At 45.2% G+C, this 24952-nt stretch overlaps 1 protein-coding gene across 2 annotated transcripts in view; it reads right to left on the reverse strand.

Annotated features, from left to right (window-relative positions):
• Positions 1-3376, reverse strand: part of Znf536 (zinc finger protein 536) — a 320701-nt gene extending 317325 nt beyond the window's left edge. For both annotated transcript variants that reach the window (XM_055595039.1, XM_055595040.1), the window contains exon 1: positions 3287-3376. The gene's annotated coding sequence lies outside the window, so the exon portion shown is untranslated. The remainder of the gene's footprint in view (positions 1-3286) is intronic.
• Positions 3377-24952: the final 21576 nt, after the last annotated feature.

Here is a 24952-nt window from a genome sequence, read left to right on the forward strand (position 1 = left end):
TTTATTTTATTTTATTTTATTTTATTTTATTTTATTTTATTTTATTTCATTGGTATACTTTTTTTTTTCCAGTACTCGGAATTAGACACATGCTAGGCAAACTGAGCCATGTTCCCACCCATTTTTATTGCTTATTTTGTTTTTAAAAATATCTTGAGGCAATCTTGCTAGGCTGACCTTGAACTCACAATCCTGCCTCAGCATAACAAGTGTCAAGATTATAGCAGTGCACTACCACAACTGGACTTTTGGCTTTTCATTCTGAAACAGGTTCTCTAAGTCACTCAGGCTGGCCTACAACTAACTCACTATGCTCACAGGTAAGCTGAGGTCGTCTGACGCTCCTGCCTCAGCCTCCTCAGTGCTGGGGCTGGCCAGGATTCCCAGCCTGTAAGACCTCATAAAGTCTTTCAGCTTGTGTGCACGCTGGTTGCTGTCAGAATGAAAAAGCTCCTGAAGCCGAGGAGAGTCGTGCTCACCCTGGCTAGATGCAAAGCCTTTGTCCTAAAGAACATTAATGCTGGACTCAGACCGCCCCTGTCGCCACATTCTGGTGGCTGCAGCTGACCACTGTCCTCTAAAAGTGACAGCCACTGAGGGCAAGAAAGAAACAGGGGAGAGCTCAGAGATCAAGATTTTGTGTGTGTTTCAGTTTATAAGTACAGTAACCTCATGTCCACAAGGTACTCTGTGGACATCTCTCTGAACAAATACATCGAGGATAAGGATGTATTCAAAGACCGAACTGTGAAATGCAAGGCCAGATGAGAGGCCAAGGTCAAGTTTGAGGAGAGATATAAGATGAGCAAGAACAAGTGGTCCTTCCAGAAGCTTCGGGTTTCCATCATTAAAAATACAAAGGAAAAGAAAAACAGACTTCACAAAGTCAAGCGTCTTTTTCAAAGAACTGCAAGGGTGGGGTGAGGAAATATCTCCCACACGGAATAACCGCTGGGGCCACCTCAGGGCCCTCTCCTCTCCCTGGCTGCCAGGCTCCTCTCAGTGTAGGTCCCTGGGGAGGTTTCCAGCTCTGGAGCCTGGGCATCCTGAGTTCTGGGGCTGAAATTCAACAAGAGACTATTCTCAAGTCCTGTCTGTTATTGATCCTCAGAGGATAAGAATTTGTTCTTGGAAGTAAAGTTTTAATCTTACTTCCAGGTTCCGTGACACCCACCCCAAGTCATCCCAAAGTGTGCATTTCCCATCCAGGAAAAAAAAATCCTCCCGTGCCTGCTTAGGGGCTACCCCTCAGAACACACACTCCTCAGTCCCCTGCCCCATAAGACCACATTTGCATGGCATTTATGAATATACACTGCTAGCACTGTTTAATCTTCATATTAGTTACTGTTGTCACTCTTCTTCTGTGCCAAACTTTTAAACTAAACTCACAGACACCTGAGTGTAGGGAGGGCAGATTAAGTATTAAGTTTGGTGGGGTCTGTGGCTTCAGGCTTCCTTATAAAACATGTTCCCTGCATATGATGCAGAGATATCCACGGCCGCACTTTATGGTCTAGGAAGCCCCAAGTTTAGCCAAGTGACTAGTTACAAAATACGTGCCTTAGTGCTGGAAAACCCCGTGAGCCAAAATGCCTGTCCTACACTGTGCAAGTTGCCCCAGCTAGGAATGGTGTATGGCTCCCACAGGGCAAAGCCGTGACATTCCTTCTTTGTCTGTCTGCAGTGGTGAGGGTGGGGACTGAGAAGGTGGGTGGGAGACAGTCAGTTACGTAGTTCATTCTTGCTTCCCTTCCTATCCCATCCCAAAGGAAGTGTCAAGGGGGAAGTGGCCAGCATGGTGGCAGTGTGTCTTCTCCTGCCTCGAGAAGCCCAAGGTATGGAATGTTTCCTAACAAGCCAAGGCATTTGCTCTCTCCACAGCCAGTTGAGAGGCCTACCAGAGGCCCTCGGCAGCTATGCTGAACCAGGCCTTCAGATAACGTGAGCATCCACACTGCAGAATTCCTACCATCAATGTAGCAGCTGAATGCTGTAAGGCTCCGAACTCCCCCATCTGTGTTTTGCCTCCCAAGAGGGAAAATAGTCTTCACAGACATTCCCTTATCTGGCAGGCAGATTCCAAACCTTACTGGCAACCACCAGCTTGTTTTCCCAACCCAGCAGCAAAGGAACCAAAAATTGTTCCTGCCTGCGATATGCCGAGGAGGGACCTAGCCAGGAGCTTTGTCTGCAAGCTCTAGGCTGGAGCTCCTGAGCTGCCCACCCCCCTCCTAGAGGGCACCTTGGGATCTGGGAAGTCACAGGCCTGCCAGGCCGCTGATGGCCCCCACTATTGCTTTCATTAACTGCTCCTTTTTCTCAACATAGAATACACCCACCAAGAAGCTGCGGGAAAACACTCAGCGCGGTGTGAAATCAACACTTTCCGACTCAAATAACGGGGTAAAACAGGGAAAACTTCCAACCTTCTCAGTGTAGACATTTTCTTCCCGCAAGAATCACAACAAGGCCTTGACGCCACCATCAGCCTCCTGCACACGGAGGAGTCACCAGTCCTGGCTTTTCACAGGTTGCTATTTCCTTGCATTTTCCCCTGGCTTGGCCCTTCACATTCTTAATCCAGGAACCCTGAACCCAAGCAATTGCTAATAAGCCAATACGGAATGATAACCGTGGAAGTCTAATTGATAGGAGTCTCTATCGACTGGCCTTGATGTCTATCTGAGCTTCTCAACAGCCAAGATTTAAATGTTTCATTTTATTTTTAACTTTCACTTTCCCTCATTGCAGCAGTGGCAGGCAGAGGTATGGTTTCACTATCAGAAAGAATCACGGTGCAGAATAATTTATGACTTCAGCTTGGGCTTTCAGAAAAGCCATTTCAAATCTTCACTTTGATTTGGTTGTATCAAAACTACTCAAAATAACAGCAGCACTTTTCTTGGAACCAGAAAACGTGAACAGCACGTCAGGATTTTGAGCTGGATCTTCATCTCTATCCCGGAAGAAAACTCCAGAAAGGAATTAAGCCACCGAGTAGAAAACACAGCATCGGGGCGAAGCTCCATGAGAAAACAGAACATTGTTCTTCTGGATCCTTTTGTTTCAAACCTCCAACACCCCAACCGCAAAGGAGTGACAATTCCCAGGAGTCACAGCCCATGGTTTATTGGGTGGGTGCAGGTGACTCCACTTGTGTCCAGGAGAGGCTTGTCTGGGGTTTATAGTGGGTGGCTTGAATTGGATTTGTGTGAACTCAACAGGGTAACCAGGAAGAAGCAAGGAGTGTCCAAGAGGACAGCTCTAATAGGGTGAGACTTACCTGAACACTCTCACTGCATGCTTGACTTAAGGACTGTCAGTCTAGTAATAATATGTCCCCAGGAAAGATGCTCTGGATGCAGGCGCTGAAAGATGGCTAGAGGGATGGCCCCGATCCCTGTCACAAAAAAAAAAAAAAAAAAAAAAAGGGAAATAGAGAAAGAAACCATGTAAAGTAAAATGTAACAAATTCAGGAAATCACAGCCATACTCTGAGGTCAAGGCAACTCAGCTGCAAAGGTTAAAGATGAAATCAAATCCAGAGTATGAGAATGGAAATCTATCCCCATTGCAAGGCCACCGGTGACGCGCCATAGACAAGAAGCTAAATACTGCCTAGCACTGGGATCCTTTATTTCCATCAGATCAATAAGAGCTTATATTTATCAGGATTCCAAACAGCTGCCACTTCTGACAACCTCCACTTTATTTTCTCACTCCTTGCGCTGTATCAGGGCAGAGAGGACCCGAGAAGCAGCTTTTAATGCTATTTACACCTGAAGACACAATTCCATTAAGAGGTCCTGTTTTGTTAAAGAAACAGGGATTGATATGATTATATTGGCAGGAACGGGAAGCGCCTTTGTTCTTCTCCCCAGGTCTTCCCCTCTGCAAGGCAGACCCTGTGAGGAGAGGGTCTGATGTGAAGTCAGGGTACGGGCACTTCTTTTTCGTTGCTGTTGTTCAAACTTGCCATTTGTGGAGGGAGGAAGGACTCTGCTAAAATGGTTACCCCTCTAATCATCTGTACGGCAATATTTGCTATCAGGCATTCTAAATAGATTATCAGCAGTCCATCTGTGTCATTATTGATTTATAAGGCTTTAAGCAGCTTTAGAATGGAAGCTTTCCCACTGAGGGGCTCCTTGTATAAATCAGAGCCGTGCTCAAATATAGCAGCCATCATTCAAGATATTGTTCTTCAAATCATAACAAGAAGGAGAAAATGATAAATTGCTTGTAATATACTGATCCAAACTGATATGCAAATCTTGTTTTTAAAATATATTACTTGAGTAAAAAGAGGCATCATTAACATATGAATGCTATATGCAAATGATCGTGACAGAGCAGATGTTGGCGCATGTAATTGACCTATATGTGAATTGCATCAGAACCCTTAACTCTATTAATTCACTACCCAGTAACTAGATATTGTCCAAAAAGTACATTCTTTGAAACCATATACTGGAACTGAAGCTGCCAGGGTTCCAAGGATTCAGAAACAAGGTCACTGTCAGTAGTATTTTGCTGTCATCTGCATTCCCCTTCTTATGGATGACATCATCATGTGGCCGTGTAAATCGATCACTTAATAGCATTTAGGAAATACTGCAGTGGGGAACAGGTTATAAAAAAAAATGCCCCAGTTTTATTCTTTTTCTTGGCAGAAATGTCATACCTCTTAAACTGAGGGTTTGTGCATGAGTGCCCTGTGAAACTCACAGATGCCATTTTATTCCCCGTCTTTATTTTTCCACTTCTTCTCAGAATGACATTAAATTGTATTAAATAGCCTTTTGTCCACAGGGCACAGACCACCCCGCATATGATAACGCATTAATGCCCCCACGTTCCAGCCACTGAGCTGAAACATTCTCAGACTTAGAGGATAAGTATGAAGCGCCATTGTGTGTATAGCCTGCTAACAACTGTGACACATACTAATAGAAACATACCTAATAAATTACTGCTTTCAGGTCTAGCAAGCTGACATTTCTCTGCAAGGGACAATTTTATATTTGTGGCACAGAACAAAATTGCTTCATATGAAGCCACTGTGGATTAGCATAAAAATTAACACTTAAATTTCAGCTTATTTTCCACCCTCTCCTCCTGCCACAACAATCAATTCCTCTTATAAATCTGATTAGATTTTATGATGCTTATTATTCCAAGCATGCCTCAACACAGCATTCACGGGCTTGAAGACTATTTGTTTAAATAGAAAAAAGAAGCAGATAAATCTATAGGTATTTTTTATTACCCCTTTCCCCACCAGTTTCTTTCTCATATTGTAACATCAGTAATTGATTGCACACATTAATTAACATGTAAGGTAGAAATTCTGCATTATGTGTGATTTATTTTCCTATCTGGTGAGTAGGTTTGTGTGTTGCCCTTGTATTTCTAGGACATTGGGCTCAATTCTGGTCCAGACATGAATGTCAATGCTCACTCCCCCGAAAGTTATTAATGTCAGATATGAAATGAGATTTTTGATTTCACCTGCTTACTAATCCACAAAAGCTGTTTTGAGTGATGTAGGCTTAAACGCTCAAATTTGAAATGATATATTGCTATATCTGATAACATGCAAATATGTTCATTAGACATAATTTAGCAGGAGAGAATAGCAACAGTTTCATAACAAGCCGAGGTCAAAAATGGTTGTTAATTAAACAAGTCGTGAAAAATGGCATTGCAGGGACACTGTCCGACAGGCACAAGGCTTCCAGGGCTATGCCACAGATAAGTATCCACGGCTCTGCTTCAAACCCAGAGAGAGGGGGAACTTCTGCTATCTCACCTAACCTAAATCAAGGCTCACACAAAGACCCTCGAGGTGATCACACAAGATGCTACTTGGAGTCTAATGGCAACATGCTATCCTTGCCCATTTGAAGATGTGATTTCACTTTCCGTCTTCGTGGCTTACAGTGATTTATATGGTTGACTCTTTCAAAGACAAACCAGGGAAGAAACTAATATTACATCTGGCCATCCTTCTGGTTGTCCTGAGTGTTTATGGCTGTCTATTTTAAACAAAGCAGCTAGAGTAACAGGCAAAACCATGGCTGAGATGTTGAGGGCAGGGGTCAGGGGCTGAGGTGGATGGGGCACTGTGCATGCTTCTATGATTTCTTCCTTTTCCTCTGGTCCTTCTCAAGTACATGAACCAGTTACATAGGGAACCAGCATTCAGTAAGAACTCTTCCCATTTGTTACGAGTTGAGATTCAAGGTGGGTGAGGTTCTGATACACAGGTAAAATAGGCCATCTAGACTTGACTTCTTAAGGTTTGGATGCCCGAGTGCCTTCAGAGAAGAGGGCACCCTGGGGGCCAACTAACAGTCTAAGGGGAGCAGCAGCATTTTCCAACTGAGCACCCACAGCCTTCATATAGGGAAGAAGAGCACTCATAGAGTGGTGAAGGGCAAAGACATCATCTCCAACCAACATGTTCCCCATGCCATGTATGAGAGTCGATAGTTTGTGTGATATTTATCCAAAGAATCCTTGAGGGTCTTTCTGTAAGCAAGAAGGCTCATGAGTGCATCAAAGTCACACACAGCAAGGAAAGTTCATATAATATGAAGTATTGAATCTTAATTGTTCTCTGTAGGTTGCTGTTTTGAGTGTTCGGTCCCCAGCTGTAGCACCATTTTGGAAGGCCATGGAAGGAGCCCTAAGAACCTAGCTGGTAGCCAGCCATTGACAGTGGGGCTCATTGCAGGTGGGGGTCATTAAATGACCCCTGGTTTTTGCCATGCTTCATCTGCTGCTTGGTCTGCCATGATGTGAGCAGCCTTCGTACCTGCTGCCACTGCCATGAACTGATCTGTCCATCAAGCCTTCCTCATCATGACAGACTGAAAACCCTCTGAAGCCCTGAGCCAAAATGAATCTCTCCTCTTCTAAGTTGTTTCTGTCACATATTATGTTCAACCATGATGTGAATGGAATGAATACGGTGACAACTCAGAACTTGACACAGAAGATCTCTTCAGTCCTCATCCATGTCATGAAGGATGAAAGCCCTATCCCAGTTATCCTATGTCCAAGTATTAAAAAAAAAAAAGTCCTCATTCTCAGCCCGCCAGGAAGTCATTATTACTATTACTAGAAATTTAACCTCACCTTTCGTTTGTGTTTGGGTGTTCTTAATATTTCAAATGCATCTCTCAGCTAGGAAAAGAGACACAGTAGCCTTCTTTCTATGTGACTTCTGTTCCCATGACCTCCAAGGATGATGAAAATTTCAAAAGAAGACAGTTGGATGGAAGCTCTGCAAGTGGAGAAGACAAGGATCCCCAAGCCCCCTTAGCCTTTGATGGTTCTTTTTCCCATTCTGCTTTTTGCTGTGTCTCTTGACTGTCTATATGGGGGGCTTCATGTGATTGTCTATGTGCGTTTCCTCCCACCCACCAAAATCCTGAACTCAACCTTAGATTGTTTTCCCAGTGGGAAAAGAGTAACTCAGTCTGTTCTTAACTTCCAGAATGATCCAAAGATAGCCCAGACCAAAAGAAGGCTTGTTGGAGACACTCAGATAGGACAATGTTTTCAGTGTTGAAAAACTGAAGACAGGGATTTCAGAAAATGAGTGACAATCAATTTCTATATCACAATAGATGCATTTAACTGTTACTTGTCACAGGCCAAAAGCCATCTCTCAAGCCCTAGCACTATCTATCCAACCTCATATACCTCCACATCAAACATCTATCTTGTTTAACTTTGACACAACTCCAAAGGCTGTAAGTCATTTCAAAGTGGATTATTCATTAAGTGAAGGAGTGAATGTACAAAAGAGCGGCCCTGTAGTGCTCATGTGACTAAATATGTAAGTAAATGAATGTCTAAAGACTTGTAGAGAACTAGAGTGATGATGGAAGGAATCAAAAAGCATAAGTGTATGAATTAATGAGTAAAATTCATATGCAAATTAAGAAATGACTTGTGGATGAATGGATGTGGATATCAGTGGATCAATAGATTCTTTTACTATTGTTATTTACAGTGTTGGGGATGGACCCCAAGACCTGTGCATGTTAGGCAAATATTCTTCAACTGAGACCCTTATCAATGGGCTCCTAAACAATAAATATCTACATGAATGCCTCTATCATACCCACCCAAAGAGTTGATGTGTGATACGTTAGAAAATATGGTGAATATACCTGCTGCTTGAAACGCTGTCTGGGAGTTTAGTTTCATCCAGTGGGAGTCTCTACAGAGCCTGATAGAAAAAAAAATAGCCCTATCCATCTAAGCCTCCCGGGGGTGCTCCAATGATGCATTCCTTAGCCCGATAGACTCCTGGGAAATCCTGCTAGACACTGGAGAGTGTCTTCCTGGATAGGAGGAGCCATAGCACGGGAGCACTGATCCTAGCACACAGCACACAAGCTCCAGCAGGAATTCCACCAGTCTGAAAGCCATCTCCAGGTCTCCACCCATAGAACTGAAACAACTGGGCTGGAGTGTCACTCAAGTAAAGGTGCCCTTCAGTGCAGAATAGTTTCTGGCTAGTCTCTAGCACCAACCACATTAAATATAGAGTGGAAATGACATATACAAGAGCTACAGGCTCCATCTCTACACATAGCAACTGCTCAACTACTGGCCAGCATTGTTGGCCATGGCTGAGTAGTTCTGTTCCAGGGATGTTGAGTCCCCTACCCATGGTGAGCTTAGTCCCAGGTGGCCATCCATCTCTCCAAAATTTTATATGCACCAGGCAACCTGAAGCAAGGCACTGGGCCACAAGGACCTTCCATTTCATTTCTTCTACCAAAGCTCCACCAATGTGATCAAAGATACTTATCTAACCTGGTCAAGCAGAGCCAACATGTGTGATTCTTTCCTCTATATTGAATCCTGTTTTCCTACTTGTAGCATCAAGAATTTGATCTGCATCTGTGGGTTCTCAGCATCTTCTCACAGCATAACACTTTCTACAAGGAACTTATGAGTTCCACAAGGAAATGCATTTGTCTCCAAGAAGGACCCTGATTCTGTATCCCTTTTTCCTGCTTCCAGAGCATCTCCTTGGAACCCCTGGGTTACTATGGACACCAGATTGGGAACTGCCAGTGCTGAACTCTTCATGATGTTTTGTGATTGTCACACATTGTGACAGTGGTATTAGTAGCTTGGAGGGGGGAGGGAGTCATGAACTGAAAATCTGGTGCCACTGCTCTAGCATGGTTTACTCTAGCATGGCTATCGATCTCTCATTGACCCCAAGGAACATAGCACAAATTTGAGGGAGTTTGAATGAGATACTCTCTAGTCTCACCACAAGGACAGTCTTTCAACTCCAACTGACCACTACTTCTTTCTTGTTTCCAACCCTTCCAATGATTCTGGAAGCCAGGCCTGCCTTGCCTCTAGCCCTGACACTGAGGGAGATCAGAGACTTCCTGACCTTCCTGTTCCCATTGACAGATAATAAGCCTCTGCCCCCTATGCATACCCAGCATCCTCCCATGAGCCAGTGCATACCAGATGCTGTGGAAAACCAACTTCCAGGATGAAAGCAAGAACTCATGGGAAATTCCTCGCTGGAGAGTTGCTACATGTTCCTCATTTCTTCTATCTCCATCAAGACAGTGTAGCCCACATCTGTGCCATGTTAAAAAGAAGTAAAAGATGCTGAAGCAATCAGTCCTAAAACTAAAGCTGACATAAATTCCCTTTAGGAAAGGGCTTTAAGGTTGGAAGGGAAGTATTATACAGAAACAACATGTGGAGGAAACCTGAACATGATGGGACCTTAAATGAAAGAAGAGGTACAAAAGGAAGAGAGACGTGTCATTGAGAATGATAATGAGAGAAATAGAGAGATAGCCACCACAAGAAACGGCTCATTAGACCAAAGGAGCTTCTATAGAGAGTGTCCTTCATCTCTGGACCAATCTCTGAGCTGCCCCATCACCCTCAGGGGTGTCAAACCAATCCTGAGAACAAATGATCTTTTGCAGGATGGCCAGAAATTTCACATTACATGATTTAGTTAAGCATAGCGTACATGTGAGGGATCATGGAAGAGTCAGATACCAGAAATCCAAGTCACAGCACAGACTGATTCTTATCTCTCTGTCCAAGAGAGCATGAATGGAGGCATGATCAGATGTAGGCTATGGTATCAGGTCCAAAGGTGCAGGCTCCATGTTCTCAAAGCTCATTTTCATGTCACCATCACCTTGTGAGAGTATCTACTCAAGCCTATACCAAGGACTAGTTAAGGATTTCTCAAACTGACTGACAGGTTTCCTAAAGTCAATCTACTTCATTTTATATAAAATTGGCATTAAAAAGCCAATATGCTGTTCCCAAGTACATAAGTAAACAGATAATGAGGTCAGAGAGGAACACACACATTTTTGTTGAACCAGAGAAATGGTCAGGGAGGGAAGAACCAAGCACCAACTTTGGGGTGAGCTGTCTAGCATAAGTCCTCCTATATTATGCTATACTATGGACCTTGAATGCTCAATAGCCTCTCTGAGCCCATTTCCTCCTCTTTAAGATGGGGTGATGGTCATAAGAATGATTTAAACTAACTGAGAGGATCAGTAATTAGTTCACTAAAAACAATAATGTGCCCAGCACACAATTAGTATCTGCTATTGCTGTTGCTATTCTCAGACAAAAAGGTAACCCAGGAGATGTTCTAGAATGGCCTATCTAGTCGGTGCCTCACACTGAATGTTGCCTGGTATATTCTTATTTACATGAGCAGTGACAAGGCCGTAGGGCTAAGAACCAGGAGACTTGGTCATTGCCTCACCAGTCATAATTCACTCTCTGAGATTGGGAGTCCACTCCCTTCCCACGCCTTAACTTTCCCAGCTGCTCAATAGCAGGATTGAGTGCAGGAGTATCCAAAGGGCTTCTAGCTGTGGGGAGTTTGAATTCCCAAGACTCCCATGGGCCCAGCCTTGGTGAATACATGCATTCCTCACTCTGCTCTAACCCAGCAGGTAGCTCATACAGCAGTGGTCTCCAATGCTCAGCTTTCAGGTTCACTAATGAAACACTGATGGAGAGGCAAAGCCAACAGGAACGAGCACGTGGCGACTTCAGTGTGACGTCTGGGGTGGACCATGATTGTGTCCTTACCACCTCATTGGAAGCACACCATCATACAGTCCTGCTAGAGCCTGTAAAAAGTTCTGACTACCTCCTCTGAAGCTTACCTTTGGTCCACTTTTTTCAACCCTTATTACTGTGGTCATCCCAACCCTCACCTTAACCTATAACCTGAAAAATACTGTAGTGATATCAGTATAGCATATTGGGGTAGCCAACCTCTTTCTGTTTCCCAGCATCCAGCCCAGAATTCTGTGACTTAGACTTTGGGGGCTGCAGAAGCTTGCATCTTATTCTAAAGCTGCCTAGTTTCTCCAAGGATAGGTCACATATTAACCTATAGTTTACTATAACACAATACCTGAGGCTAGCTACTTTGATAAAGCAAAGAGGTGTATTTAGCTCCTCATTCTGAAGATTCTGAAGACTAGAATTTGCTCAGGTCTGGAGAGGACCTCATGGTAAGTGGCGAGAACACACAGGAGTGAACAATCCCCAAATTGATCAGCAGAGAGCAATTTATAGGGCCAAGCTTGCTCTCTTTGTTTTGGTTTTCTGAGATCATGACTATTTTTATTTCTTTACTCATTCATTCATTCCTACTATTGCCATTATTTTTATTTGCAGTGCGGGTGACTGAGACCAAGGCCTTGTGCTGGTAACCAGACCTTCTACCACTGAGATAAATCCCCAACCCCTTAGGCTCACTCTTATAACCACTCCATACCTTGGGAGCTCTGACCTTAAGGGAGCTTACCTCAATCTCTCCCAAGGATAGCTCCCTGGAAGCTTCACCTCTTAAAGGTCCCTCCTCTTGACATTATCACAACACATGTGGCCCTGGTGGACACACTCAACTATATTCAAATCACATCAGGTCTGTCTCCTATATAATACACCCAAAAGTCTGTTTAGTGGCCGGAGAGGTGGTCCTGCACTCGCTGCTCTTCCAGAGGACTCAATTTCGTTCCTATCACTCTTGTCGATGGAGCTTGCTACCACCTGTAACTCCAGCTTCAGAGGTTCTGATGTCCTTTCCTGACCTCCACAGTCATCTTCACTCTTAGGCACATACTCATACAAACACTCACACGTACGCATTTTAAAAGGCTGCTTACAACCCCATCCACTCTTTTGCTACACACAAGATAGGAACCACCTCAGGCCGCACCCCACCCTACCCCCAGGACTTTTGCTGAAATCCACACATGCATATTCAAGTTTGAAGCTCGATGCATGGGGGACCTTGGATTCTTTGGAAGGCTTCTGGACAGCAGGACAGCTATGGATGGAACCTTCCTGGGGTGGACACCTTCCTGCAGTCATCCCCATACCCAAGTTAAGACCTGAGGACTTGAAATAGTGAGAAGGGATGGGAAGGTAGGTACACAGAGCTTGGCTATTGGTACGAAGGACATGCTCCCACCCCAGGGACCACTAGGTGTGGCTTCGGACAAATATACACACATGCCACGCCGTGGTTTGTTTTGTAGCGTAAACACACAGTCTCTAAAATAGGCAATGTTGAGTCTCTGGCACAAAATAAGGGTATGAGAGTCACTGTTTACAATCTCCACAACCCTCCAGCTTGCAAACGCTGTCAGAAAGTGTCCACAGGAAAAGCACTTTTTTTAACAGTGGGTTCTCGTCTCGGTTTTAGGCAATGATATAACCATAGAAGGGCTTCAAGGGGCACATGTCTGTCCCCACAGAAGAGAAGGGGAGGGAAAGCCACAGGACAGCAGTCCCCGCGGAACCCTGCATAGACAGGACAGCGCCTGGCCACCTCCAGAATAGACCAATTACAGCATGACTACCGAGGCGGCCTGCAGCCCCGTAGCCAATCCTGGGCTTGCAAGTCCCTGAGTTATTTATTTGGGTATTTACTGCTCTTTGGTATTTATTAACACAAACAGGATGAGAAAACAACGAAAAGCATTTTTTCTCATTTCTTTGAATTGTTCTGTGTCGAAACTTTATTACACATTTGTTCAAAATAAGCTGCCAATAAAGTTGGATAAAATTAAACTCGGGCTGGAGGTTTTTTTTAATTTTTCTTCAATAATTTTTCTCAGGTTGTTTCTATTTTCATAAGGATTTGAGACATGGCATGTGGAGGCGGAGAATTTCACTGTCTAGCTAGCTATGACTTCGGGAGAGTTTATGCATTCTAATATCAGCTCTTTAAAGATGAGTCAGGTTTGATGGTTTGCTTCCCACAGAAGAGGCCTGTGTAGCCATGTCTTCAAAGCACATGTTGGAAAGGCAGAATCTTCCTCACTGTACGGAGACTTAGAAAATTTCTGTGATTTCTGATTTAGCAAACTCCAGAGCACTGCACACACAGTCTACAACCCCAGTGTCAACGTTTGTTTGAATATGTGATTTCAAGAAAGAGGCCGTTTTTAAAGACAGAATTTCTGAATAGGCTGAGACGATTCAATCTAAGATAGCAAAATAAGAAGAAGAAGAAAAGAAAAAAGCATCTTGGGGTGAAAATTATGTACTATAGTAATTTCATTATGGTGAAAAGCAAATACTACATGTCATCAGCAAACAATAGGGATTTTTATGCAACCAAACATTTTTTTGGGTGATCTGACTATGATTTATACATCTAAAGTGATAAATTTAATCCCATCGCCAGTAGATCAATTGCAGGTATTATAGATAAAGCCAGAATAAATCATCGTATTGCTCTGTCAGAAACACAAAGGGCCGACTGGAGGGGAGTTCTGACTTGAAGTTTAAATCTGTTTCCAGACTTCAAGAAGACAACGTGCCACGGGGAAGTTCAGCATATACACAAAGTCATCCGACCCAAATATGCTAATGATTTTTATTGGTCGAATCTTAAAAGTGAGGTTTATTTTTATGAGTATGCATTAATTAACCCAGCATGTCCTATCTTTCAGGCTATCTTGCCAGGGACTTTCATTTAAGATGTTTATTGTGAAATGTTTGCATTCTCTGCATTTGTGGCCCACACACAGATTATTTCATACTTTCCTCCGGAGCACTTTACAAAGTTAAAAGGAGTTATTGTTTTTGATTAATGCCATTTTGGGGCAGTTTAAAGACAAAAAAAAAAAAAGTGGGGGGAGGTCCAGATCCTAGCACTGCATAAGTTCTTCAGCGTCGAAAAAGAAAAAGCAAGGTCTGTGCATACTGTACACTGCACAAAGGGACGGGGGCAGGGCTAGCCTGGACACGTCCTGAGGTGGTGTCCTGAACTCCCGTGGAACAGTGACCTCTCGGCCACCATGCATCAACCAGGAGGGAAGAGAGATGCTGCTTCTAGCAGAGAGCCGTGGCACCGTGCCACGCAGATGGACGTCCTAAGGCCCTGCCTGTCATCTTTTGATTAAGAAAAGGAAATGATTTCACTAAAAAGATATTCCCTCTTGTGTTGTTTTGTTTTAACTGAGTTTGTACTTTCCACTGAACTGGACATATTTATTGAGACTCATAAGTTCCTTCACGGTTACCAACATCACGACAATCTTAACAAACTATTTTTTTCTTGGCCAATTATCTAAATATCATAACTATAAAATATCTTAAAACAGTTCCCGTACTGTAAACATCTTAGCTACAAAGCTTTGAGTGTAAACAGTACGATACATCAGGATGGTTTTAAGCGATGTTATAAAAACTGCTCTTAAAATCTAAACAAAAATGTAAAGCTTCCATCTGTTTTATGATTTTTCCACTGCCGAACGGCTGCTGTGTGCCAGTTCACTGAACCGTGGCTTGCTAAAGAGATTGCTGGGGTCACAGATTGCAAAAACAAAGAGCATGTCTTTAATGCTGGGATTTTTTTTTCCCCTCAAGTCTCCCTGACATGGCTGGAAAGAAATTAAGAGCAACCGCGGCAGAAGAGAGAAGAAGGGAGACACACACAGCCTGTTGCAGGAGGGAGCCCTTCTCTGGGAGCCTCGCCTGTGCTGAAAGATGTCATTTCGGCAATTACATCAGGTCCTTGGGTGACTGGATAACCTGCAACCTCCATCCGCTCTGACTTCCTCAGGGATTTTTCTTTTTTGGCCCTTTCTGTACAAGTTAAAAATAGACAGCAAATTGCACACCAAGGAAGGGCATTCAGGGCTTATTCCTGTATACATGTGCAGGTAGGGGATGAAGATTGTTTTAGAACCTGCCAACTCTCCCCTGCTTGAAGCCCTGGTCCGTGGAGATGGCAAGGCACCTAGGCAGGTTACAAAGTCTATGCAAAGATACAAGAAGAAAGCCAACCTTGCACTATGGCTGGGGACTCTCAGCCCCAAGTGCTCACCCTGCTACTCAGATGTCCATGCATGCTCTTGATCTAGCGGGGGGGGGGGGGCGCAATGGGGCTGGCCCCACATTGGAGAGGTGTAACGGGTTTGAGAGACTCAGAAAGAGAGGTGGAAAGGAGAGAGCCACAGAGGACATTGTATCTATGATGTCCTGCCAAAAGGATGCTGCTTCCCAGAGAAGTAAGAATGGCACAGAAGGTGGGCTAAATATTCTTGGGGCTGTCCTAATGAGTGGTCTAGTCAGTTGCTTAGAGCATGACTCGGTTGACCTACAGTAACACCCATTACCCTGCTACCAAATCCACTTCTTCTGAATAACAGCCAGCGTAGGCATTGCATTTGAGACCCTTGAGCACATCATCTAGTACAGATTCAAGTAACAGAGCCATTGTGACCTCTGACTCCCCAGAAGTACTCAAAGTGCAGAAGACTTCAGGACAGCCCTAGAGCCAGCCTTGACCATTTCACAGAACAGACTGCTGGAGCTGGAATAGAGCAGGTGACAGTCAACACAGTTCACAGCAGGACAGTGGGGAGTCAGCCTGTCTGCTCTAGGGTGACAAATGCCTATTAAACTTCCCCATACAAAGCCTCCCAGCTGAACCCCACAGGATGCCCCTGGGTCAGATGCCTGAGTAGGTGACTGTGAGGAGGAAGAACAGCCAGAGCTGGGCTACAACGGGAGCCTACTGCTTCTAAAAGTAGTGCACAAATCTTGCCACAGTGGCTTCACCTTCTCTGTCTCCAACACCTCTTCCACACTCCAGGTTTGCAGCACCCCAACCCCTCCATCACCTTGCAGTATAGCAGAGCTTTAAAAAGGTCACCCCTGCAGGCAAACAGGATGGACATTGGAAGGAGAAAACAGGAAACAGGACAGGAGCCTACCACAGAGGGCCTCTGAAAGACTCTACCCAATAGGGTATCAAAGCAGATGCTGAGACTCATAGCCAAACTTTGGGCAGAGTCCAGGGAATCTTATGAGAGAAGGGGGAGATAGAAAGACTCAGAGGGGAGAGGAGCACCACAAGGAGAGCAACAGAACCAAGAAATCTGGGCCCAGGGGTCTTTTCTGAGACTGATACTCCAACCAAGGACCATGCATGGAAGATAACCTAGAACCCCTGCACAGATGTAGCCCATGCCAGCTCCAAGTGGGTTGCCTAGTAAGGGGAGCAGGGACTGTCTCTGACATGAACTCAGTGCTTGGCTCTTTGATCACCTACCCCTGAGAGGAGAGCAGCCTTACCAGGCCACAGAGAAGGACAGTGCAGCCAGTCCTGATGAGACCTGATAGGCTAGGGTCAGAGGGAAGGGGAGGAGGACCTCCCCTATCAGTGGACTTGAAGAGGGGCATGGGAGGAGATGAGGGAGTGTGGGATTGGAAGGGGATAGGGGAGGGGGCTACAGCTGGGATACAAAAGGAATAAACTTAATATAAAAAATTTTAAAAAGATCACCCCTGTACCCATGAGGACAGCTCCCAGATTTCCAGAAAGGCTGCCTGCTAGGGTCTCTGCCCTAGGGTGAGCAATGCCAGGTCATCTCCACACTGAGCCTTCGCTTCCATTCAGCTCTACTCTGGGGCACACACTGCCCATGTGAATTTGGGATCTGTTTTTGCCCTATCTCCCCCAGATAATGATCAATGCATCCCTCGGATGCTGGTCACTGGCTATTTCCCACAAGACCCTCAAGCTACTCTTGGATTCTCCTTTCACTCCAGGCTTTAATGCCCCAGCCCAGACCCCTGTAGGATCTGCATCCCGGTGTCTGAGGTAGCAGTTGGCCTGGGTTCCCCCCAGGCAGGCTGGCAGGATTCTGCCACATTCCAAATTTAAATCTGGAATGCTCTCCTCTCTTTTCACTGCTCAAGAACGTGGGGGAGGCATCTGCCTGGAAACAGCTGTCACTCAAAGGAGGAGGCGGCACAGTGGCTCTCCTGTGAGTCTATCAGCCAGGGTTACTTAGCTACCGAACTTCACAGCCCCAAAGGAAGTGAGGAGCCTGTGTGGAGGGTGTAGCAACAGCTGGCTCTTCACCCTTCAGGTGTTTTGCATGCCCAGGGTTAGCAGAACAACACTCCACAGAGAGCCTTGTGTCATGCCTCAGGGAAACTGAGGCATGAAGAAAGATGAACAACCTGCCTGACATCATACAGCTACTAGGATAGTAACTCAGAAGTGAAAAACAGTAAGAACTAGTTTGCCAAGAAAAAAAAAATGTTGTCAATCACAATCAGGCTTTCTGTGTACCAGTGGCCCCCTGTTTAGACCCTTAATGCCAGCTTAAGAAATGCTATAGGCACTGCCTCTGACAGAGATGAGGACACCAAAGCAAAGCAAGGTCAAGTCACTCACCCAAGGTTAAACAATCAAGCAATGAGAGCCTGAGGATTCAATCCCAGACTATTCGGCTCCACTCTGAGCCACTGTGCCACATGGTCTATCAACATCATCATCACCATCATCATCACCATCATCTGTGGCAAAGCACAGTTAATTCTTACTAAGCTCCTGCCGGGAGCCCAGCCTACTGATGAGTTCTTTAAATGTCATGCATGATTATTTTAATTTCTATTATTCACATTATTCCCCACTATGTGGATACTAAGAAACTGGGGCTCAGAGAAGATGTGTAATTTACGAAAGATCAGACAGCACCAACAGAAATCCAGCCTGATCGAGTGTGCCTAGAATTTCAACACTTTCGAGGCTGAGGCAGGAGGAACACATATGTAAAGCCAGCCTGGACTACAAAAGAAGACTTTGAAGAAGGATGGGTTGAGGAATTAGCAGAGAGCGAACCTAGCTTAGTCTGTCAATCATGTCTCTGCCTCCAACAAGGGCAATGAGGGAAGCTTGATCTGGGATTTGTGCTGGGATGCTAGCCATCTCTGTGGCTAATGTCAGCAACGGGATGGCCAGGGACAGGAACCTAGATTGTATGCTGTGATCAGCAAAGCTCTGGGTGCTGTGGCCACCAGCCCATGTGTACTTCTCGCTGAGGCTAAGCTCTGTGATAACAAGGGTTTATCCTAAGGCTAGCAGCGGAAGGCAGGCCAGGAAAGGCCTGGTTTGCTGATGGCCAAGCTGAAATCCACAGTCCACACGGATGCAGGCGGTGTTGGAGCTACTGCAAACACTGACCATATTTAGGTGGGGGTGGAGGAGAAACAACAGTATTGGGCTCAGCAACCAGATGCCTGGGGCCAGCTGGGACTGCACATTGCCAGCTCCATCCTCCCTGGGCATGCGGCACCAACATGTTATAAAGGGAGGAAAGAAGGTAAAGTGGAGGGATGAGAAGGAGAGACACCACCGTGCATTCTCAGGTCTTCAAAAATGGACCTCCAAGATTAAGACCCAGAAGAGACAATGCATGCCACCAGAGACCTACCAAGCCACCCGCTACCTTCTCCCCGCCTATGCAAACTTGGACACAGACAATATGAAAAATGCCAGCGGGTCAGGCTGCACTTTCCTCGAACTAATCGCTAATGAAGTTTGGGGTGAGCTATTTTGAAAGCAGCCCACACAGCATAACCACACACCATCATCAGCTGCTGTCCTCAAATGCAATTTCATTCATAATTAAATATGAAAAAGCCACCACCTTAAAATAACATCAGGGGTCACAGCTAACGTCTCCAGTTTAGGCCATACATGTAGGCCACTAATGACCTCTCTGACATGGTCTGTAAATCTTCCTTTCCACACTCAACTCCAGCCCCAGACACACCTTCTAGAGCCCCACCGACCGAAATGTACCTTGCAGGCGTGCCCTTTTCCTTCTCGCTACCCCAAGCGTGTCCCAAGACTCCAAGATCGATTTGACCCACACATGCAGATGCACACCTGCAGTCCCAGCATGCTTGAGTTAAGGGGAGAGGATGGCAAGCTCAGGTTCAAATCCACCCTGGGTTCAATAGCAAGGCCTTGTGTGTACACACACAGACATGTGTACATACCTATTAGGATCTTTCCAAGATCCTACACAGGACCTTAGAGACGGGATCTCTACTAACCTTGCATTTCCAAAGCCTTTGTTGATGCTCCCTCTGGCAAGGCTATGTGCCAGGCCCAATGCTCGCCTGTATCATGTCCTTCTAAGAGCCATCAACATTCCTTGTGTTGGTATTCCATTCATTCACCCATTCACTCAGCAAATAAGCACCTCCTACATGCCAGGGAAAAACAAACAAACAAACAAGTGATTGGACCAGATGCAGGCCCTGCCTGTGTAGTGTCAACATCTAGATGGCACAGGTGATAAACACACCAACAGCCTTTTCATCTAGACTCTAGCACCCCACAGGCAAGTCCAGCCTTACACACATGAACAGGACACACATTCATGCTAAGAAGATGCTGACTGGACTGGGAGATCCCTCGGTGATTAAAGTACTTGTCACACAAGGGTGAGGAGTACAGTTTGGATCTCCAGAATCCACACAAATGTCAGGTAGGCATTCCACACACAATTCTGGCACTCAGTGGGCAGAGACAGGAGATCCCTGAACAAGCCAATAATCATATAGCTAGAATAATTATATAGCCAGAATAACCATATTGGTGAGTTATGGGTTCAACTGAGAGATCCTATCTCTATGAATAAGGTAGAAAGTGATTAAGAAACTATTTCTAGTACCTGCCTCAGGTACACATATATCCGCATCCAGGTGTGCACATGCATATCACACACATATGAATGAACATTCATACACACATACCACCCACACAGGAGGAGGAGGAGGAGGAAGAGGAGGAGGAGGAGGAGATGCTACCTGGTCCATGGTTCCGGATGGTATCCCCCCTTGCTGTGTATCTGTTCTCTAGAACACCTCTAGAAGTACATTTAGAAGTACATCTGTTTCATTCTCTGGAGATGGTTGTTTGGCCAGGACCACCTCTTGTCAGTCTCTATCCCACCTCTTGGCTCTAAGTAATTGCTGAACAGCCTGTTGTTGATCTATAAGATACACCAACCAGAGTCATCCCATGCAAGACCAAGACAAGCAGGACCATACCCTAAGCCCAGGTGACTAGTAGACACCTGGAATATTTCTTTTCAAGACAGGGTTTCCTGCACAGGCCTTTAATTCCAGCACTCAGGGAGACAGAGGCAGGTGGATCTCTGTGAGTTCAAGGCCAGCATGATCTACAAAACCAACCCAGGGCACGAGAAATGTTTTAAATGATCCAAGGATGGTTCCACGGAAGAAGATTCCATTCAGACACGAACGCAGATTGGGGAGCTGTGACAGATTTAACGCCCACAGCTGTTCAGCACATACTGGTTGAGCAGGAAAGGCCAGACCCAGAGTATAGACACCACAAAGCTCAGGAGAAGACATGCGAGGTACTGGGAAGAGGCCAGGTGCTGGGATTAATGTAGTTCACCAAAGACCCACCGCCTAACCTAGCACTTACTTGACACACATCCGGTGCAAGTCTGGGCCCTGCAGAGATGCTGGGTAAAATATGCCTTGCTGGGGATAGCCACAGTCCCACGTCTGAGATTTAAGACAGCACAGCTTCTTATATGCTGGACACAATTATTTTATTTCCTGACATAATTGATCCACGGCTATGGTGAGAGACTGCATGGCTAATTTTGGGGGGAGGTTCAGAAACAGTAGCCAGCTTCTTGGGGAACTTTGTTCTACCTGATCTACGTTCTCCACACTCTGACCACATACCTTCTTGGTGACTTTCTCGTAATACCTTCCTCACTTCCCACCCACCCCAGCTTCATGTCTTGCATGGAAATCGTAAGGGCTAATGAGAGCTCTGTAATTTCACCGTGAACAGCATGGTTCTGATCAAGGTACAGGGCAAAGGTTTCCAGAGTTCTCTTATAGTCCTTACTTTTCCAAATATGTCTGTTAAAGGGGGACCCAGCATACAGATGAGAAGAGACAGGATGAGAGATGAGTGTATGGGTGAAAAAACCTCATCCTTAACTGCAGGTCCTGATCTGAGAACTTTACCCCCGAGGTCAGCCAAGGTATTGACCTTAAGTATCTCTGCTGGTCCAAGAGCTGTGAATAAGAACTTCAAAGAAAAGATGGGTTTCAGGGGTTGTTGAGCTCTTTAATTAACTTTCTGGGTGTCCAGCTAGTCTTTATAAAGATCTTTCTCTACCCATTCTTAAGATATGCACAGCTTTGAATCCAATTTGGAAGTCATGATCAATAGTCAAATCAACAGAATGATGTCTCTTTCAGCATAAAGTAAAGAGAGTATTCTGTAACTTGAGTAACTTCAAACATTCATTTCTCATTGGCTCAGCCTCTTTTCCTGTTACCTACCATGCTCATGTGAAGGACATGCTCATTGAAGGTTGTGGGTGTGTCGCTGTCCTGTGTCCATCAATAATCAGCAAATTAACAGCTTGCTTGTGTAGACACTTCTATTTTCAACCTGAAGGGTAGTTTGGGGGTTTCTTTTAAATTTAACTATCCTCATTAAGGATTCATAGCATACCCAAAGAGTGATTTTTTAAAAAATCATCTCTGCAGAAAAGGAATATCAGCAAAAAATAATCACTATTCCAGGCTCAACAATGAGTCCCTAATGAGGACAGCAGTCATCAGTTAAGCAAACATATCATTAGGTTGAGAATAGATGTGTCAACACAGACACGGTCCACTAATTTGTGGGGTGGTCTGTCTGGGGTTGTTCTCGGTGTGGTCCAGAGGGTAGGTGAACATTCCTAGGGCAGAGTTTCTTTTTCAGGTAAGGCATAGGGTGTGGATGAGGTTGGGCCACATGGAAGGTGCTAGTGGGGCTTCTCAGCTAGACAAAAAGTAGATAAGGTGTCACTGTCCAGGGAATGAGGCATATCTGTGGTGGTAAACTGGGTTTACCACCAGTATGGAGTCGGGAAAAGCCCTAGACAGAGAGAGAGAAACTGAGAGGGTCATGAAGAAGTATGTCTTCCTTAAAGGTCCTATCACTATGTTGATGCCAGGGGCCAAGTCCTACTTTATGTCCAGTGTAGGTTTCTTTCAACTCTCCCCAATGGTAAGGATGCTTCCTGCTGACCACCACAGGCCTGTGGATTCCCATAGCTTACTTTCTGCCACTGTCCCATCAGCTGCTTCTACCCAGCCCAGGGTCACGTGCACTTGAACACAACTTAGAATCCCCAGTGGATTACACCGGAGATACAGTAGAATCTTCCGATTTCTCACTGGGGACCCACTGTCTTCCACATGTAAATTGGGGCTATAGTCGAAAGAGAAGTCTACATTGCCCACTTGACTCCATTTGGAGTCACCTAGCAGACATACCTCCACGTGAGACTAAGGGCGCTTCCAGAAAAGTAACTGAGGAGCAAAGCCTCACCCTGAAGATGGGCAGCACCATCCCCTAGGCTGGGGTCCCAAGCTGAATGAAAACAAAGGAAGTGAGGTGAGTACCGGAAACAGTTCCTGACTGCAGATGTGCTGTGAGCAGCCACCTTACATTCTTGACACTTCATCTCTCCCACAAGGGAGGACTGTGCTTTCTTTCATACTGTGAGCTTAAATAATCCCTTCCTTCATTAGGTTGCTGTTGTCAGATATTTTTTTTAACAGCAACAAGAAAATTATCTAATATACAAGACCCAAAGCAGGACCCATGGATCATGGGAGCATGCTCTTTTTCAATGTATTTATAAAGATTTCACACCTATCAGGTACTGTATAGATTTTAGGGTAAACATAGACATATGAATATTTATTTACAGGAAGGGGAAAGATGGTAAATGGATAAATAATTAGTATAATTATAGGTTATGCCAAGGCATTGTAGATTAATATTATAGTAAGTGGGGCTAAAGGATAGTAAACAATTAGGTAAATTTTACGGAGGGAGGAGACAAGGCATACAGAGGGCTGAAGAAGAGACAGTCCTGGTGAGTGTAGGCAGGCCAGTGTGTTCACCTTTCCAAACAAGGTTAGTCACTGTCATACGGCAGAGGCTCCTGTTTCTAAGGTGAGAAGGGCCGTGGTCTCCTGTATCACAGAGCAGGGCAGAGGAGACAGGGCCAGAAGATGTGAGGACCAATGCTAGGGAAGTATAAGGAACACTCCAGAGAGCTTGTCTTTTCTCATGGAGACAAGACCACCCACAGCAGGTAGAGGATAAGAGAAAAAAATTAGCATTACCATTCTTGAGCACAAGCATGACACGGCCATGCTGACCCATGGCATATAAGTGCTTGCATGTGGTACACATGTGATCAGAGATTCTTAGGTCGGTGAGATTCATTGGCTCAACTGTATGCTTTTCTCCTGTAAAGTGAAGAGCAAGGAGCTGGCACAGGTGAGGTTGAGAGCCGAGTCCCCTGGAACTGCACAGGATGCAGACAAGAGATTTCAGAGCGCTGAGGAACATTGTGAGAAGGCAGTTAAAAGGGTGGATTGTGGGGCAGAAGGGCACAGAAATGGGAAGAGGAAGGCAGCAGAAGGGTCCTACGAAGGACACCAAAAATCGCACAGTTGAACCACCACAAAAAGTGGTTAGCAGAACACAGGACACTGGCAGCCAAATGTTGGAAGCCATTGCAGCTGTTGATCACTGCCAAGCCATAGCAAGATTATGGACTGGGTGGCTAAAAACAAGCGAGTAAAAGAAACTTTAATGGAAGTGAGAAGGTTAGGCGGTGCAGTCCATTCTGCTAGATGCAGAGCCTCGATGGTCTGGGCCAAAAGCTCAAAGTGGAAGAGTCCCTCTGGAAGCAGTAATACCAAAGTTACCATCGATCTATTCTGTGAGGCAACCCGGTTAAATGGGCAGTGTGGTAGTGGGACATAAAAGAATTAGGAACTACTGTTTAAGAACTGGTCAGCCAGGCATGGCAGCCCACACCTGCCATCCCAGCACTTGAGCGTTTGAGGCAGCAGGCTTGCCATTAACTTGAGGCCAGCTTGGGCTATATAATGAATTTCAGGCCTGCCCAACTAAAGAGTTAGAGCTTGTTTCAAATCTTGGGGTATGGAGGGGGTAACGAGCAGTGACAAAACCCAGTGTTTTGTCACAGAAATAAACATTACTTTGATTTCCTGGTGTTAATGACCTTCAACATGTGGGTTTTCCCATGAACTGCTGGAAAGCTCTTGAAAGGCAAATCCTGAAAGTAGCTGCAGAAAAAGCAGTGTGGTTGTATGATGAAAATCCAGAGCTCTCTGCCTCTGCTGGCTCAAGCAATGGCTTTGTGAGCCTGCAAGCCACACTCTACCCAGGATCGAGCCCCTGGGAGCAGAAAGCCAAGCTCCATGTCAACACTAGGAAGTCTTCTGGCCATGTGCTACCTCCCTGCAGTGGCTGTGTTCTAAGAGCAGGTCAGCCAAGCCAGGCTCCAGCACTGTTTTTCAGACATGAGCTCAGAGAGTGGGGAACTTGGCAAGTGTGTGTCCTAAAAACAGGAAAAGGGGCCCGGATAGGTCATCTGACTTTTCTAACTCCCTTTGGAAGCAGAGAAAGGTTTCAGACAAGGCCCTTCGATTCCCCATTTCAAAACCATATATCTGCCTGCATCTGTCTGCTCTGCACTCA

Source organism: Psammomys obesus, unplaced genomic scaffold (genome assembly GCF_907164565.1).
Source record: "Psammomys obesus unplaced genomic scaffold, mPsaObe1.curated_primary_1811, whole genome shotgun sequence".
Taxonomy (NCBI): domain Eukaryota; kingdom Metazoa; phylum Chordata; class Mammalia; order Rodentia; family Muridae; genus Psammomys; species Psammomys obesus.